Here is a 14,889-nt window from a genome sequence, read left to right as displayed (position 1 = left end):
CCACAAATGGATGGAAAATAAAGTTCCCTCTTCTCCTTGCCCGGCTGTGTTTACAGCAGAGGGACAGTGTTTGGGAAAGCCTCTGCGGGGGATTAGCTGTGCTGCAGCCCTGCACGGGGGACGAAGAGGGCTGTGTGCTCCGCCAGCACCGCCACGCTCCCAGCTCCACCATGGGACATGCTGCACAGACCTCATTCCACGGGGAAACATCACGGGTGATCCCTGGTCCCTCTTCCCTGGCTTTGACGGGATTTCTGCCCCAGAGCCACGTAGGCACTGGGAAAGGCAATTTTTCAGCTCCAGTCCCGAGCTAATTTGGGTGAGCGCACTGCAGCAGAGCCTGTGGGAAGAGCACGGAGCCAGGCACAAGGCTCAGCTGTGGAGGAAAGCTCAGCAAAACGTCCTCTGTCATCAGCAGCACCTAGCAGAGGTGCCCTGACCACCTGCCACATCCGTACCGCCTAGCTGAAAGCCAAAGTTAAATGGCAAAACGCATCCTCTGCGACTCAGCAGCTGGCAGGGAAGGTAACCTCCAGCTGCAGGGCACAGGGACAGCGGTGATCAGGAGCCCGCGGGACGCAGCCACGCTGCACCGGGCCGTGGGAAACCAGCAGGAACGAGCAGCGGGAGTTTTCTGTGCTAAAACTTGTGATTTCGGGAGCCACCAAGAGGTAGCATTTTCCAGGCTCCCAAAGCTTTATGAGTGTTGAATTTGGGTAAACCTCCTGCTGTGCGTGCCCAGAGGCTCTGAGCAGAAATTAAATGCTTGAACGTGCAAATTAGGGTGTGAAATCAAACTGCCCCTTTGAGTTTCAGCTCTCATGGCCTATTTCATCTGTGTCATGGGCTTTTTTAGCATCCACTTGGAAACATCTGCTTTGCCTGGAGAGTATCACATGCGTGGAGGTCTGACTTCTGGAGCAAAACAGCCGCAGCACAAACGGGCCCAGGGTGAACACACGGGGCTCCGCCGGTCCCCTGCACGCACAGCCGTGCTGGCTGTGCCACCTGCACCAGGAGGACAGAGGTCACTTACAGCATTTATTTGAGGTTAAAGGAAATCGCAAGGAAAAAGAGCATGGGGGTAATTTTCTGCCAGGAGAAAAGTTGTTAGCAAAGGTCAGGAAGGCGAGAGGAGCTGAGCCGGCCCAGTGGACTGGGGACCGGCGTGGTGAGGTGGGGTTTTCTTCCTGCTGAGCAAGTGTTTCTGTCTGCAGACTCAGCTTTTTCCAGGAGTCAGCATCAGGACTGTTATTGGGAGCACCCAGCTCTGCCGGAGCCTTAGAAATGAGGCTTGGGCTGGTCTGAATTACCCGGATCCACTGCATCGATCTGTACTGCTGGCCTAATCAGGCAGTCGCCGTGCTGCTGATATGAAGTGAATGCTTTCCTGCTGAGAACATCTCAGCCCTCTGCAGCCAGGAGGCTTGAGCAGAACAAAGGTTTGTGCCACTTCATGGCCAGGGCTGGTTTCCCACCTGGGACACTTCGGTTTTTTGGTTTCTCACCCTGGAAACCAGCGGGGCTCAGACAGGGACCTGCCTGATCCCAGCAGCTGCTTGCTTTCCTCGGGGGCTGTTTATCAGCCGAACACTTCAGGTCCCTGTTGTTCTCCCATTTCAGTCACACCTTTAAATCCCTCCTACAAAGGAAGATGTCCCCGCGCTCGACTCAGCTTTGGGGAACGGCGCTGCCGAAGCAGGGAGGGGACCCAGCCCCGCAGCACCAGACACTCCCCATTCGGAACAGAAAGCGAAACAAGTCAGGGCAAAAAACAGGGTGACGAAGGTCCCCAGTGTGGTTTTGCTTGCTTGGTTCACATCACTGCCCCGAGTTCAGAGGGAGGGAAGAGGGACAGGGGCTCACCTTCAGCTTGGGGGGCTCTGGGCACACACCGGGACCGTCCCTGGGGGAAGGAACAGGCTCTGCATGGCCTGCCCACGGTGCTGGTCTGCCCTCGACTCTCCTCTGTAGCTTTAGGAAAACCCCAGGCAGTAAATTAGAGAGGAAAGTGTGATCTTGGTGGATACTCCAGCACTTATTTCCCAGGGGCTGTATTTAATCCCGCTCCTTTTTTCTTGTTTCCGCAGGTGAAGACCAGCTGGGAGCTGGTTGCTGACACCTGCTTCCCCCACAGGCAGCTTTCCAAAAATACTGGAAGTGTACTTGTGCCAGGCTTAGATTTTTCCAGAAGAGACTTGTTTTCACACCTTTGTTGGCTTTTGTTGTTGTTGTTTAAAAAAAAAAAAAAGACACTGAAGAGTGTCACACTGCAGCCCATTATAAGTGGCCAAGCAAGGGAAAAGTGTTTAAGTTCTATCAGTAAGGGATTATAAATGCTGATATCACATATAGACATCACACTTTTGCAAGAGTGGAAACTCTCAGCCCAAACACCCATTGCAAAAATGCTTGAGGCAAAGCCCTAACTCACATCAGTATTTCTCATTTATAACTTCTGCAGCTTCCCTGTGGGGCCAAACTCTGCCCTGTGCTGAGCGCCCCCCAGTCCCTGTGCTGGAGCCACTCATTTCCAGCTGGGAAGCCTCAGGACCTTGCACAGTTAACAGGAAACACAAAGAAAGCCCCCTGCTTCTCCAAAGGGACTTCATTCCCACACCACACTTGGAGGAGTGGAAGCAGCCCCAGAGCTGAGAGCAGAGGGATGTGCTCAGCTGCACTGGGGACCTGGGGGGCCACCGAGCACCCCTCGGGGCTGGCAGCTCCTTGGCCTTGCCCAGGAGATGCTGAACACCTGGGTGATGGCAAGTGCCTGGTGCTGCTCCAAGGGCAGCCACAAGGCTTGCTCCACTGAATGCATTGCTAGCCTGAAAATTGGAAAAAAAAATAGTTTGATTTTCACAGTGGAAAAAAAAACAAAAAAAAACCACTGATAGGTACCCTAAGGTACCAATGGTGTTGTCCCAGGGACACCAGGGTGTGCCCAGCTGGGTGACAAGCTCACGGGTGTGCAGGCACACTGCTATGTGCCAGGGCACAGCCACCCGCAGAGCCATGTGGGGTGCTGCGAGCTCATCCCCTAAGTGGATTACAGATAAAACGGCCAACTTGCACCGGACCGTGCTGAGGTATTGCGACCTGTCCTGGACATCTCCTGGGCCAAAAGGCAGCTCCAGGGCCCCCAGAACACCGGCACAGCACAGGTTAGGTGGTGAGGCAGCAGAGAAAAGGCAGGGAAACAATGTCACTGCTTTGTGCCAAGGAGAAGAGCAGAGGCCTGGGTATGGCAGTGCTTCAGACCTGGAACCACCTCCAAGGCCTGCTCAGAGCCACAGGTTATCCCAGGACAGCAGGAGCCTGCTCTCCCCCAGCTCACACGGAGCACTCAGCACCTGCAGGTGAGAGCAGCTCACAGTGCCTGCAGCGTGCCTGTCCGTGCTGTGGCTCTCTGCATCTCCAAAACCAGAGCTCTCCTGCGAGTCAAACCTGCCCAGAAGCAGCAGCACCATGCCCAGACCAGTGCCTGCTCAGCCCCACGGCACGCCAGGACCATCCTGCTCGCAAGGAGGAGCAGGAGGAAGGGTGCCAGGTCCCCTCCCTGCACGCTTTGCTAGGAAATGCTGCGAGGAGCAGGGTGGTCACAGAGCAGCACAAATACAGCTCCTGCAGCTAAGTGCAAGCCCAGCTGTGGCTGCTTAATGCTTCCCTATTCAAGCCCGTTTCTGAACAAGTGATCAGGAGGCACACAGCTGATTTTATCTCCTCAGGACGGGGCCCAGAGAGCTGAAGCTCATGCACTTTTACACGTAGACAAAGCCCTGCAGAACAAACTCCACGGTGCTCCCGCAGCTCTTCCTCCCATTATCCAGGGCTGAGCAGAGTGAACTTCCACAATCCCCAACCACTCCAGCCCTGAAGGAGCTTGCTCAGGCTTCACACCCAAGCACCACCTGCAGTCCCTGCATGGGGCAGGGCGACACGAGCCACAAAACCTCTCCAGGCTGCTGCACACACACCTGGCAGCCGCCCATGGCAGAACAGCCTCCTCCAGAGCAGAGGATAACCCCAGGCACGCAGGGTCTCTGCATGCGTTGAGCAACCCCAGCATAAACCAAGTAATTGGATTATCAGTGCTCAGCCATATTCTGCCACCCGGGCACTAAAGGACAAAGTAGCCCTGAGGACAGCACCTCTCCGGCAGCCTGCGGGGCTGGAGGTCAGCACCACAAATCCCCATCCCTGCTAGAGCAAAAAGAAGGAAATGCTCTCACCCAGCCTGACCTCCTCAGGGATGCTTCGGTCGGGACGGAGCAGTGAGCACAGCGGAGTAACATTGCCCCCCTCAGACACTCCGTAACATCGCAGCTGCATCCCCAGCACGGTGCTGCCACAGGAGGAAAACCCAAAGCCCAGCAGGCAGGGCCCAAGGGGACCCGGTGCCACCTCTCAGCCCTCCCCAGTGCCAAGGGAGCACTTTGTGCAGGCTGTTTGTTTTTTTTCCCCCCCCCCCCCCCCCCCCAAGGGCTCCACACAATTAACTTCGTGCTTCTGCACTGGCTTTAACTGGGCTCCCAGCCCTCCATCACAGCATTCGGGATGGGGCTGTGTACTGGGCCTGGCTGGAATGAATTAACTCCTTTTTGATGCCCAGTGTGGGACTCAAAGGGCTGAGATAACAGTCGATTCGATCAAAACACTTGCAATTAACATACTTAGTTGTGAGTCACCATGTTTTCTGGTTTGCTGTTAATACTTTTCTGTGTGACCATATTTTATGTGATCCATGCCACATTCTTCCTTCTACTGCATATCAGGTCAGAGTCTGTTAAAGTTTTTTTTTTTTCTCTCCAGTTTGCTGTGCTGTAAAGCACTGGCCTTGAGCCTAATCTGGTATTCAGGCCCCACATTGCTATCATCTCTGTCCCTTGGGCACTTATCTTTGAGAAAATTAAGAGCTACACTCTCTTCCTTTCCGCCCCTGGATGTCGGTTTGTGGATGATATCAGTAGTGGTACCTCCTTTCCCTGTGGGCTAATTACAGCAGCTCTGGAGTATTTTGACCATCTGTGGGTAACCAACATGTTCTTATTTCTAGGTCTGTAGAATGTGTTGCTTTTCTCTCAAAGGCTAAGCGCTTGGTTAAGGATATCACCTTAAGGGTACCACCCAAACACCTGCCCCAAGACAGCGTGGTGGTGGGTGGCAAGGTGTGGGGCAGGCTATGGGCAGGTACCTGTCAGTGTCTCCTCCAATGGTTTTGAGCTTCACCCCCAAACAACTGCAAAATCCTAAAAACTGATGGTGTCTGGAAGACAAACACTCTGACCCTGGCAATGCCAGGGAACCACAGCTTGCAGCTCTGTGCTGGGGCCTCACCTGTGTCTACCCAGCAGAAATTAGCACTGCCCAGTTACCACCTCCTCTTCATAACTAGGGCCTCCCCTCTCCTTCCCCACCTTTTATTGCTCCGTGGGGCGCCCTATGGCTCAGCGTGACACCCTCCTGCCCTGCCATGGCCAGGCACTGCCTTGGAGAGGAGCAGGGCTGCAGCAGGACATGGGAGCCCCTGCATGGGGCACCTCAGCACCAGGGGAAGCACCCCATGTCTGAATCCCACCACACCAGGGGTGCAGCACTGGGTTATCACAGGCTCCAACCCAGGCACCCAGCTCAGGCCGTACACAGCACTGCCAGAGCCCAAAGGCCTCCCTGCTCCTTTTGGTACCACCTGAAGCACAGAACTAGAGTCCAGCACTATTCCTACCTTCCTCTCCATCCCCGGCCAGACAGGTGGATGCGCGCCCAAACCCAGAGGCAGCAGCCAGGGCCAACCAAGAGCTGCATAAGGCAGCAGCATCACGATGTGACAGGTCCCATGGTAAGCCAGAAAGTCCATCTGCAGGTCCTGAGTGACAGGGCAGGGCTAACACCATACCAGGAAGGCAATGGGCACATTGGGATTCCCAAGGCCAGGCTGAGCTGGAGGCCAGCACCCCTCCTGCGCAGCTCAGAAGAAAAGTGAGGCCCTGTGCTGAGCTTAAATAGAGCTCCTGGGCCGGGGTGCGGGGACCCAGGTGAGGCTGGTCAGGGCCATAGGGGCCATTAGTGCCCTCAGTGACACCTGTAGCATCACAGCCCTCAAACCAAGCCTGGGGGCATGCGCTGACTCCGCTGTCACCCCGACGCAGGGCACAGCGAGTCCCCCCGTGCTGTCAAACCCAGCAGACATCAGAGTTTGGGGTCCACAGGGCTGCGGGTTTGGGCTCTGCCCCTTCCCCAGCCTCTCTCTCCAGTCAATCTGATCTGCTGGGAGCCAGGAGCGTTCCCTGAGGATGCTGGAGATGTGGGGATCATCTCTCCTACTCCACAAATCTCTTGGCACTGACAACCTCTGTGTCACGGACAGCCCATGTAAGTATTATGCCAGGTATTGGGGTTACTGCGTGGGGTGCTGTACGAGGGAGAAGCAGCAGGAAAGGACAGAAAGGCAGGTGAAGGGGAGGAGAGGAGCAGGGGGCTCATCCCGTCATTCCTGTGCCGGGTCCCATCAGGGATGGTGCTGGGGGTGCAGCCGGGGGCTGCCTGGCTGCTGCCCCGGGCAGACTGGGCACGGGCTCCTGCTCCAGCAAGGAATGTCTGCAGAGAAAGCGATCCTCCCCGCCTCGAGCTGGGAACGTCTGGAGACACTTTAATTTGCCTAATCCAGGGCCCCAGCCCAATTAATATTCTATAGGATCTCCTGGAGCTCTTGTTTTGTTCTGTTCTTGGCTCGAAGGGCTGCCGAAGAAATTGAAAACAGATTATTGGGAAGAAAACAGCTTCAATTTTTTGACAGCTGTCTCTGGCGAGGCTGGCTGCGTTTCCAACCATTCCCCGGGTGTGAGGCAAGCCTGGCCGCGGTGCTTTCCCCCGGCGGCAGCAGGGGGGCTTTGCTGGAAAGGAAAGGCGAATACCTAGGGATGGTGCCGGCCTCGTTCACCCCCAAACACCCTGGCAAGATCCCCTAGGTGCCACCAGGGGAAGGCAGAGGCCGGAGCTGCTGAGGGGCTGGGGGCTGCCTGCAGGGGGGGAACCGGGGCTGGGGCACCAGGGTCAGTTGGGGACAAGCAAACGAGCTGTGGCCATATATACGAGCTGTTCCTAAAGAGCCTCTGGAGGGATGTCTGCTCCTCTGCTGTGCCGGGAAGGAGCTGGCAGGGGTGTGCTGTCTGTCCCCACAGCCGTGGCTCTGTCCACAAAGAGCTCCCGGTCAGCCCTGGTTAATTCTGCGGCCGGGTGCAGGAGACAGCTGGGGACAGGATCCCGTTCCCCCTGCAGGCTCAGGGTCTGGGACACAGAAGCAGCTCAGAGAGTGTCTTGTGATAGCCCAGTGATGTCTCAAACACCTTAGTTCCCACTGAGGGCTTTGGGAAGAACAACCTGGGGTCAGGCAGGTGAGCTGACAGAGGACGGGGATCTCAGCCTTTTGGGGGAAGAATGCTGCGGGTGGAGCGGGTTCCCAGCGAGGCTCTCACCCAGGGCCTGTCTGCCTCGGGGCTTCCCAGGACAGAGCAGGAGCCCAGGGCTGCCCACCCGGCCCCTCACCATGTGAGGAAGGAGCAGGGAAAGCAGAGGAACGTGCCCCAGCCCCGTGGGCTCATTCATCCTCCTGTTCCCGGCTGCGGTGCTGCAGGCAGCCCTACCACAACGCCGCCCTTTGTTCGCTGTGATCCACGCGGCCGCACGCCCGCCTCTCATCCCCTGCCAGGGCCTGCTCTCCCGAGGCACCTCGAGCGGAGCCTGCCATAAATCAGCCCGCAGCCTCCATCCAAGACACGCAGGGCCCGCATTGCCCTGCTGAAACACGAGTGTGGAGCTTTTCATCTGAACACCTGCAGCGGGCAGGAAACCGCGCTGACCCGGGGCGGCATTGCCTGCTGGATGAAAGGCGTGCTGCTGCTCTCAGACTGCCTCCCTGGCAGGATCGCCGTGCTCCAGCATTGATCTTTTCCCCATGCAGGGCAGGAGCAGGCTCCCACGTCCCATTCCCTCGAGCTCTCGGGTGCCTTGGTGCAGCCCGGTGCTGCCAAAGTGAGCTCGGACCCGCCAGCCTCTTGCATTCGCTGGTGCAGGTGTTGAAGGTGGTCATTGTAAAATGACCTGGTGAGAGACTGGCAGCAAAACCCTCCCCTCTGCACCGAGGGTGGCTGCAGAGAGCCGCCGTAGTGTGGGGAGGGATGTGCCTGGGGGCTCCTGCCTGACCCCAGGCACCCAGGGAAATGTCTCCAGCAGGAGAGACGGGCGCAGGTCCAACGGTGCACCAGCACATCCAGCTCCAGAGTGAGCACGGCTCTGCTGGTCATGGCAGGAAGGACCACACCAGGAAGGACCATGGCAGGTCCCTCCGCAGCCCCCCAGCCCCTCTCCCTCTCCCCTTGCCCACCGCCTCAAGCTCCCCGTGCTGCTCGATGGGCACAGCCCCGCCTGGGGAAGCTGGAGCTGAGGCCAAAGCCACCTTGCTTGGCTTTTGCTTGCTGCTGAGACCTTTTCTTTTGGGTTTATTTTCACGTGAATCCTCAGACTGCAGAGACAAGCAGGATAGTGAGAGCTCCAAGAAAACAGGAAAAAGGCAGGTTCTCTGGATTTCTATTTTTAACACTGCAAACAGCATTAGTGTCATTATATTTAGAAAAAAAATTCAGAGCGTTTCCTGGCTCCCCTTTCAATACCTTCAGCTATTTCCTTGCAGATGTTTCCAGGGGCCAGCGCTCCGAGGCAGGAGGAGACAGGCTGGGCTCTTGCCCCGCAGACTGGCCCAGGGAGGGGAAGGGCCTGCGAGGGGAAAAAACGGCTCAGAGCAGGTGCCCGTGACCATGCGTGGGTACGGGGAGGACAACCAGGCTGTGCACGACGTGGCCAGCTCCAAGCAGCCAGCAGCTCCATCACCTCCTCATGGCCACGTAGCCTTTGCGATGGGGACCATCACCTCTGGAGATGGGCAGCAGCAGCAACAGGAGGTCTGAGTGGGCATGGGGAGATGGCAGAACACGGCACTTGCTGCTCAGCTTTGTGTGCCACGCTGCTCAGAGGAGCTTCCCCCTGGCTTTGACAGCCCTCGGCTCGCTGCCCTGTGCTCGAGGACTGCGGTCGGCACGGCGTTTGTGTTCAAATCCCCGGCAGGCGAAGCACAGCCTGCTTTCTGGAGGGCAGGCGGCGGCGTGGCTTCGCGCGGGCAGGCGGCAGACCACATCTCAGCAGGACCGGGGGATGCAAAGAAAACTGGGGTTTGAGTGCGGTCAGATTGTGGCCGCAGAGTGTGCAGCGAACCGCTGGGAAGCGGCGCTCGTAACCCCAACCCCGCCGTGCTGCATGTGGTTTCCAGCGACATCCCGGCCGAGGGAGGCCAGGATTTTTCCACGTGGCCTGGGGAGCTCTGTGCTCGGGGGAGCAGACATCAGAAGCGCAGCACGGACAGTGTGCACAGCAGCCAAAAGCACCTGAAATGCAGCCTCCAGCCGGGCTGCGAGCGAGGTCTGGGTGCACACAGCGCTCTGCCCGCACTCCTGGCCTGGCAGCACCTGCAGGAGACTTGTCCTTCGCCCAGCCAGAGCAGATGTGTGTCCTTGCTGTCAGTGCGAGCTGCCGGGCTGTGTTTCCTGGAGCCGGGTCCACAAGAGGAGCTGCCTCCTGAGGTGCTCCCTTGGAGCCCAGGTAGCTCCAGCCGGGAGAGGAAAGCCTGGCTGGAGCAGGACGGGCGGAACCACGGGCCAGGCCGCCACCACCAGCCGGGCGCCGGCAGACCCCGCAGCCAAACCCTCCCATTCTGTATTTCCCTCCAAAGCCCTGCTGCAGGTGGAAACCCAGCCTCAAACAGTCTGTGTTTGAGGACTCCAGGAAGGAAGCTTTGCAATTTCCAGCCCAGCCCGTCCCAGTTTCCAGCGTGGCTGGGGTGCTGCAGCCAGCTGGGCAGGGTGCTGGTGCTTGGCGGGGTGCTGGGTCAGGCAGGGGTGCTCCACGGGCTCCTCTCACCCCAGGATGTCCGAGCCCCCTCCTGGAGCTCACCAGCGGCATCCCTTGGGGGAGCAGCGTTCAGGGGCACGTCTGGAGGCTGGGAGGAGCTGATCTGCTCGGCAGAGCCAGAACCAGCCCAGTTAAACAAGCAAAAAAGGCAACCCGTGGGGAAGGGGTCCAGCTCAGAAGCAGGCGCTAATCCAGAACCTGACACATCCCCCAGAGTCACAGGGGGGCTGCTTTTCTTTTCTGTGGTCACCACAAAGTGCCCCAGGCAGAAAAGCGAAACCTTCCAGAGCAGCCTCCCCTCACCACCGAGACGGAGGGAACCCACAGGGACCTATTTCCATGGCACAGCACGGAGTTTTGTTGGACAGAGGGCAGGGCTAGTGTGGTGAGAGCCAGCAAAGACCCGTTAAATAAGAAATGGGGAGTTTGCTAAGCCAGCATCTCGTGGGAGTAACATCAGGAGTAACATCAGGGCAAGGCAGGTGGTGGCCGTGCCTTGCAGCCTCACCCTGCTGGCTGAAGGTGGAGATGTCACCAAAGAAGATAGAGATGTCACCCCAGGAGATGGAGAGGACACCCCAGAAGGTGGAGAGGACACCCCAGAAGATGGGGATGTCACCCCAGAAGGTGAAAAGGGCACCCCAGGAGATGGAGATGCTGCCCCAGAAGGTGGAGATGCCACCATGCAGCAGCAGCTCGGATCCGCAGAGCAGCGTGGGCTGGTGAAATGCTCCATCTCCCTGCTCCTCCTGCTCCAGCAGTCCCAGGGGAGCTCCCAGCCCGGGAGCTCTGTTGATCTTCATCTCCCATCACTGCCTCTCTGCGGTCGTGGTGCCCGGGGATGCTCCCTGGAGGAGAAGAAAAGCAGGAGACCTCCGCAGGGGGGGTGCCCAGTCTCCCAGGGGATCAGCAAGACAAGAAGGACCCTGTCACCCCCCTTTCCTCACCACATCAAAGAAAGCACTGGTCTGCAGGAGACCTCCACGCCCTGCGGGGGTGCCAGCCCACCCAACACCCCCACGCCACGGGGTGGGGGACAGCGTGAGGCAGCCTGGCTGCAAAGGGCCAGCCTCGGCTCTCGCCTTGCGGTCGGGGTGTGAAACCAGCCCAGCCCAGCCGTCTGCTTGCTCATAATTAGCATCGGGACCTACGTGAGGCAGCCGCCTCCGCTCCTTCGTGGGGGATTCTCGTTAGGGGCCGTGGGTTTGCAATTAGCAAGCCACCCCTCTGCCCCCCCCGCGGCAGGTCCCCTGCCCGTGGGCAGCCTGACAGCAGGCGGGAGCCTGGAGCCAAACACCTTTTACAAATCACCCTGCATAGCTCGCATTCCCGGCCGGTTTATGAGCGTTTCAGCTCCTCGTATTGATCAGGGCTGGAGCCGGAGTAATTACGTTCATCAGAAATAATTTCCCCTGATTTTGAGTCATATTTGAGCCGGTGCCCACCTCCTCTGCTCACCCCTCTCGACGCAGGCGGCTCTCCGCTCGCTGGTACATACTTTCCGGGCGACATCGTTGCTTTTATAACTGTAGTGAGACCCAGAGGCTTGTTTTTCTCGACTGGATCCCACACACACACTAAAGGTTTCAGTCGTGCCTTTATTGCCTTGGCTGGGGATGCGGAGAAGAGGAGCTGCTTTGTGGGACGTGCATGTTTGGGAGATGGCTCCGGCATTGGGACGGGGTGTGGGGGAGAGCTGGGGGCCTGGGACCCCTCCACACACGCAGGCAGTGCTGGTCTCAGACTTTATAGTCTGGTGGGATGCTTGTTTAGGAGATGGAGAGCCAGCCGAGTGCTGGCTTCATTCCCTTGGGTGCAGGGAGGAGGCAGGGCTCGCCCCAAAGCCTTCGGTGTGAGCCCTGAGAAGCAGCGGCATCTCCCCTTGCCAACCAGTTTTGGACGGCGATGCTTCAGGCTGGTGGTGCACGAAGCAGGGGTGCAGGGTGGGTGGGCGGGCAGCTCTCCTGTCATCCTCACAGTGCCCATGGTGAGCTCTGTCAAGGTGCCCAGTGCCGAAGCTGAAAGCTCTTCTGTGCACTCCTCCACCCGCCATGGGTGCTGAGATGTGCCCGTTGCACGGGGTGCTCAGGCAGGTCCCTGCAGCCTCCTGGCACCTCCTCCTCCTCAGCCTGGGTGCAAGGCTCCTCTAGGTTCACGCTCAGGGTCTGCTGGGCCCTCAGCCCCCGCAGCCCGGTGCTGCGGGACGTGGGGAAGGGGTGGGTGCAGCGGGGCCGAGCGCCAGGCCAGCCTCTGGAGAAGGAAACGGCCACAAAATCACAGCCACACCTCGCGCAGCGCATCATCCTGCAGGGCCCTCACGGAGTCCCACACCCAAGGCTGGGAGGAAGCACGGACGTTGCCCAAGCTCTCCCTCCACCAGGCAGAGCTGGCTGCAATTAGAAGGGGAGTTTGATGACACCCCAAGGCATCACTGGCTCTGTGCACGCCTCTGTTTGCAGCACTGTTGATGCTGCAAGAGGCATGGAAGTTGCTTGAGAACACGCAGCACACCCCACCAAGACAAGAACCGGAGGAAAAACTTGGCTTATTTTAGGCCAAAACCACAAGAGAAAACAGAGATAGCCGAAAAGCATGAGCCATTTGATCAGGAAACAAGTTAGCCATGCAGCTCCATGGAAAATACCAAGGGTCTGTCAGGAACCACGCAAGGTCAGGGTCTGGGTTTTATATCTTGTCTGAAAGACAAAACTTGTAGCGAGATTTTAAAAGAAGCTTATGCTTGGTGATGCTTCATACCAAAAATAAACTCTCAGGGGACCATAATATTTGATACGTGATGATTTCTGACACTGTTTTCCAAATAATAATGGGAAGACTCATCAGGCTGAGGTTTCCAGGCTTTGTTTTACAAAATTCTTATTCCATGGGTTATCTGAATGTTTAACTTATGGGGACGATTACGAATAACTCTTGTCTGGGCTTCAGCAGAAAATCTCACAGAATTCTTGCCTAGGGTTTGATATGCCTATTGAGAAAAAGCTTTCTCCTTTCACAACAGTTGATACATGGCTGGGCTGTGGTAGGGATAAGCCCCTCTGTTTGAATTATGAGGTTTTCCCATAGTTTTGGCTAAGGAAGCCATTTCTCAGTTGTGATAGTCCATTTGCTTCCCTGGGCAATCTCTCAGCTCCTTCCTCTTGGCAACTGCAAGGTTTTGGTCACGAGCACAGAGCCCCATTTATCAGCTTCTTTTTAATGCAATCTACTTCAGAGCACCCCAAAACCAAGCCAGGACCAGCCTCCCATCACCTGCTCCCATCCAGCAGACCCTTTTGGGGTGGCAGAGGGCTGTGCTCACCCCCGGCCCCACGGCTGGCAGCCCGCAGGGGTCGGCCGGTCCCAGCCGAAGCCGAGGTTTCTGCTGCCGTTGCCTGACCATCAGGAACTGGACGGCAGCCCTGAATTCTTTTCTCACAAGTCACTTGGCCGGTCACCAGATGGTAAATACTTTCAGTCTCTCCTAGCCCGGGCTCGGGGTGGAAGCAGTGACCTCAAGGTAAAGGATTGCAGGGCCCGTCCCTCGCCCCTCGCCATGGCCAGTTGTCCAGCCCGGCTCCCACCCCAGTAAAGGTGCAAGAACAAGGGGGAATAAAATTGGCTGGATGGGATGGAAATGGCCATAAAGAGCCCTCGGCTCTGCTGCCTGAAGCTGGAGCAGTTCATTCTGGGTAGGAAACAACTTTACCACCCTGCCAAAAACATAGGTATTTCCAAGGTTCCCAAAGCCAGGGTGTTTCCAGAAGTCTCACGAAAAAGAGCCAGCAGCTATCCCAAAGGGCTCAGCAGCCAGGGGAGACCTGGGATGTCGCCTCTTCATCTCGGGGCTCCTGGCTCTCCTGAGTGTGGCATCTGCCCAGGTTCCCCAGCAGTGCTACCCTCCCTCCTGCAGCCACCCTGCTGCGGGGATTGAGCCTCGGCTGCCCAGGAGCAAGAACGTCCTCTCCTCCAAGGTGCAGGGCTGCTCTTGCCCCTGCCTGTGACAATCTCCCTATTCGTACAAAGAGGAATAGACCCAGAAAGTAGCAGGACAGCCTTGGTGCCCAGCACAGACTGACGTCCAGCCCTGCTCCAACTTCAGCCAGCCCCGGGGATGCTCAGCACCCGGCACAGAGCAAAGATGGGGAGAGTCCGAAGCAAAAAGAAGCTACAGCTTATTGCGGATGGGTGCAATTCCAGATGAGCGGGGTGCACACTCACAGTGCTATTCACAATGGCGTGTTAAATGTCACAGCCATGAAAAAAACCACAGCTGTCTAAAATGTAGATTCGCTGGGTTAGTTCCTTCATTCCTATAGAAACAGCAGAGCTTGCCAGCGGCTAACTCAAAGGAGATGTACTCAGATCCCTGTATCAACTATTTTCTTGCACAACTGACCACAAAAAAAGAAAAAAAAAAGCTGACAATAATACCATGGAAACTGTGGAGCACAACATGTGGAATTAATTAGTAGCTATGAAATCACACACATGGTACAGGACACATATGGGGTACATGCTCCAGAGCGGAAGGGTTGTAAGTGAGTATTTAGAAAGTGAGCTGCTAACGTGCTGCTTCACAAACCAGAACCTGTGCGAGGGCTCCTGCGCTGCCCCTCGCTGCCCACAGCCCTGTGCAGTGAGCTGGGGACATGGGGACACCGTGAGCCTGGGGACATGGGGACACCGTGAGCACGGGGCCATGCTCAGGGCAGGCAGAGCCCTGTAGGTACAAGACATGGCTTTCCTTCCCTTATCAGCACGAGATCCTGGTTTCTAACTGGAAAATGAAGTCATGCCCATTAATCTGGATGTGCCAATAAACAAGCCCCGGACAATGAATTGAATTTCCTGTCCCCCACAGCGAGGCTACATCAGGGCTCTGGCTCCTCTCGAGCCACTGCTGTTAGAGGCACTGCGGCTGCACCGCTC

The 14,889-nt window shown here is 57.3% G+C and overlaps 1 long non-coding RNA gene across 1 annotated transcript; it reads right to left on the bottom strand.

The window, feature by feature from the left end:
* Nucleotides 1–485: 485 nt before the first annotated feature.
* LOC121079125 lies at nt 486–5,966 on the bottom strand. The gene is made up of 2 exons (XR_005824889.1): nt 5,726–5,966; nt 486–2,828 (listed from the first exon to the last, which is right to left on the bottom strand). It is a non-coding gene; the product is annotated as an uncharacterized LOC121079125 (long non-coding RNA).
* Nucleotides 5,967–14,889: the final 8,923 nt, after the last annotated feature.

This window comes from Cygnus olor, chromosome 16 (genome assembly GCF_009769625.2).
Source record: "Cygnus olor isolate bCygOlo1 chromosome 16, bCygOlo1.pri.v2, whole genome shotgun sequence".
Lineage (NCBI taxonomy): Eukaryota > Metazoa > Chordata > Aves > Anseriformes > Anatidae > Cygnus > Cygnus olor.
Note: the sequence above shows the minus strand (reverse complement) of the source record. Positions and strands in the feature narration are given on the sequence as shown.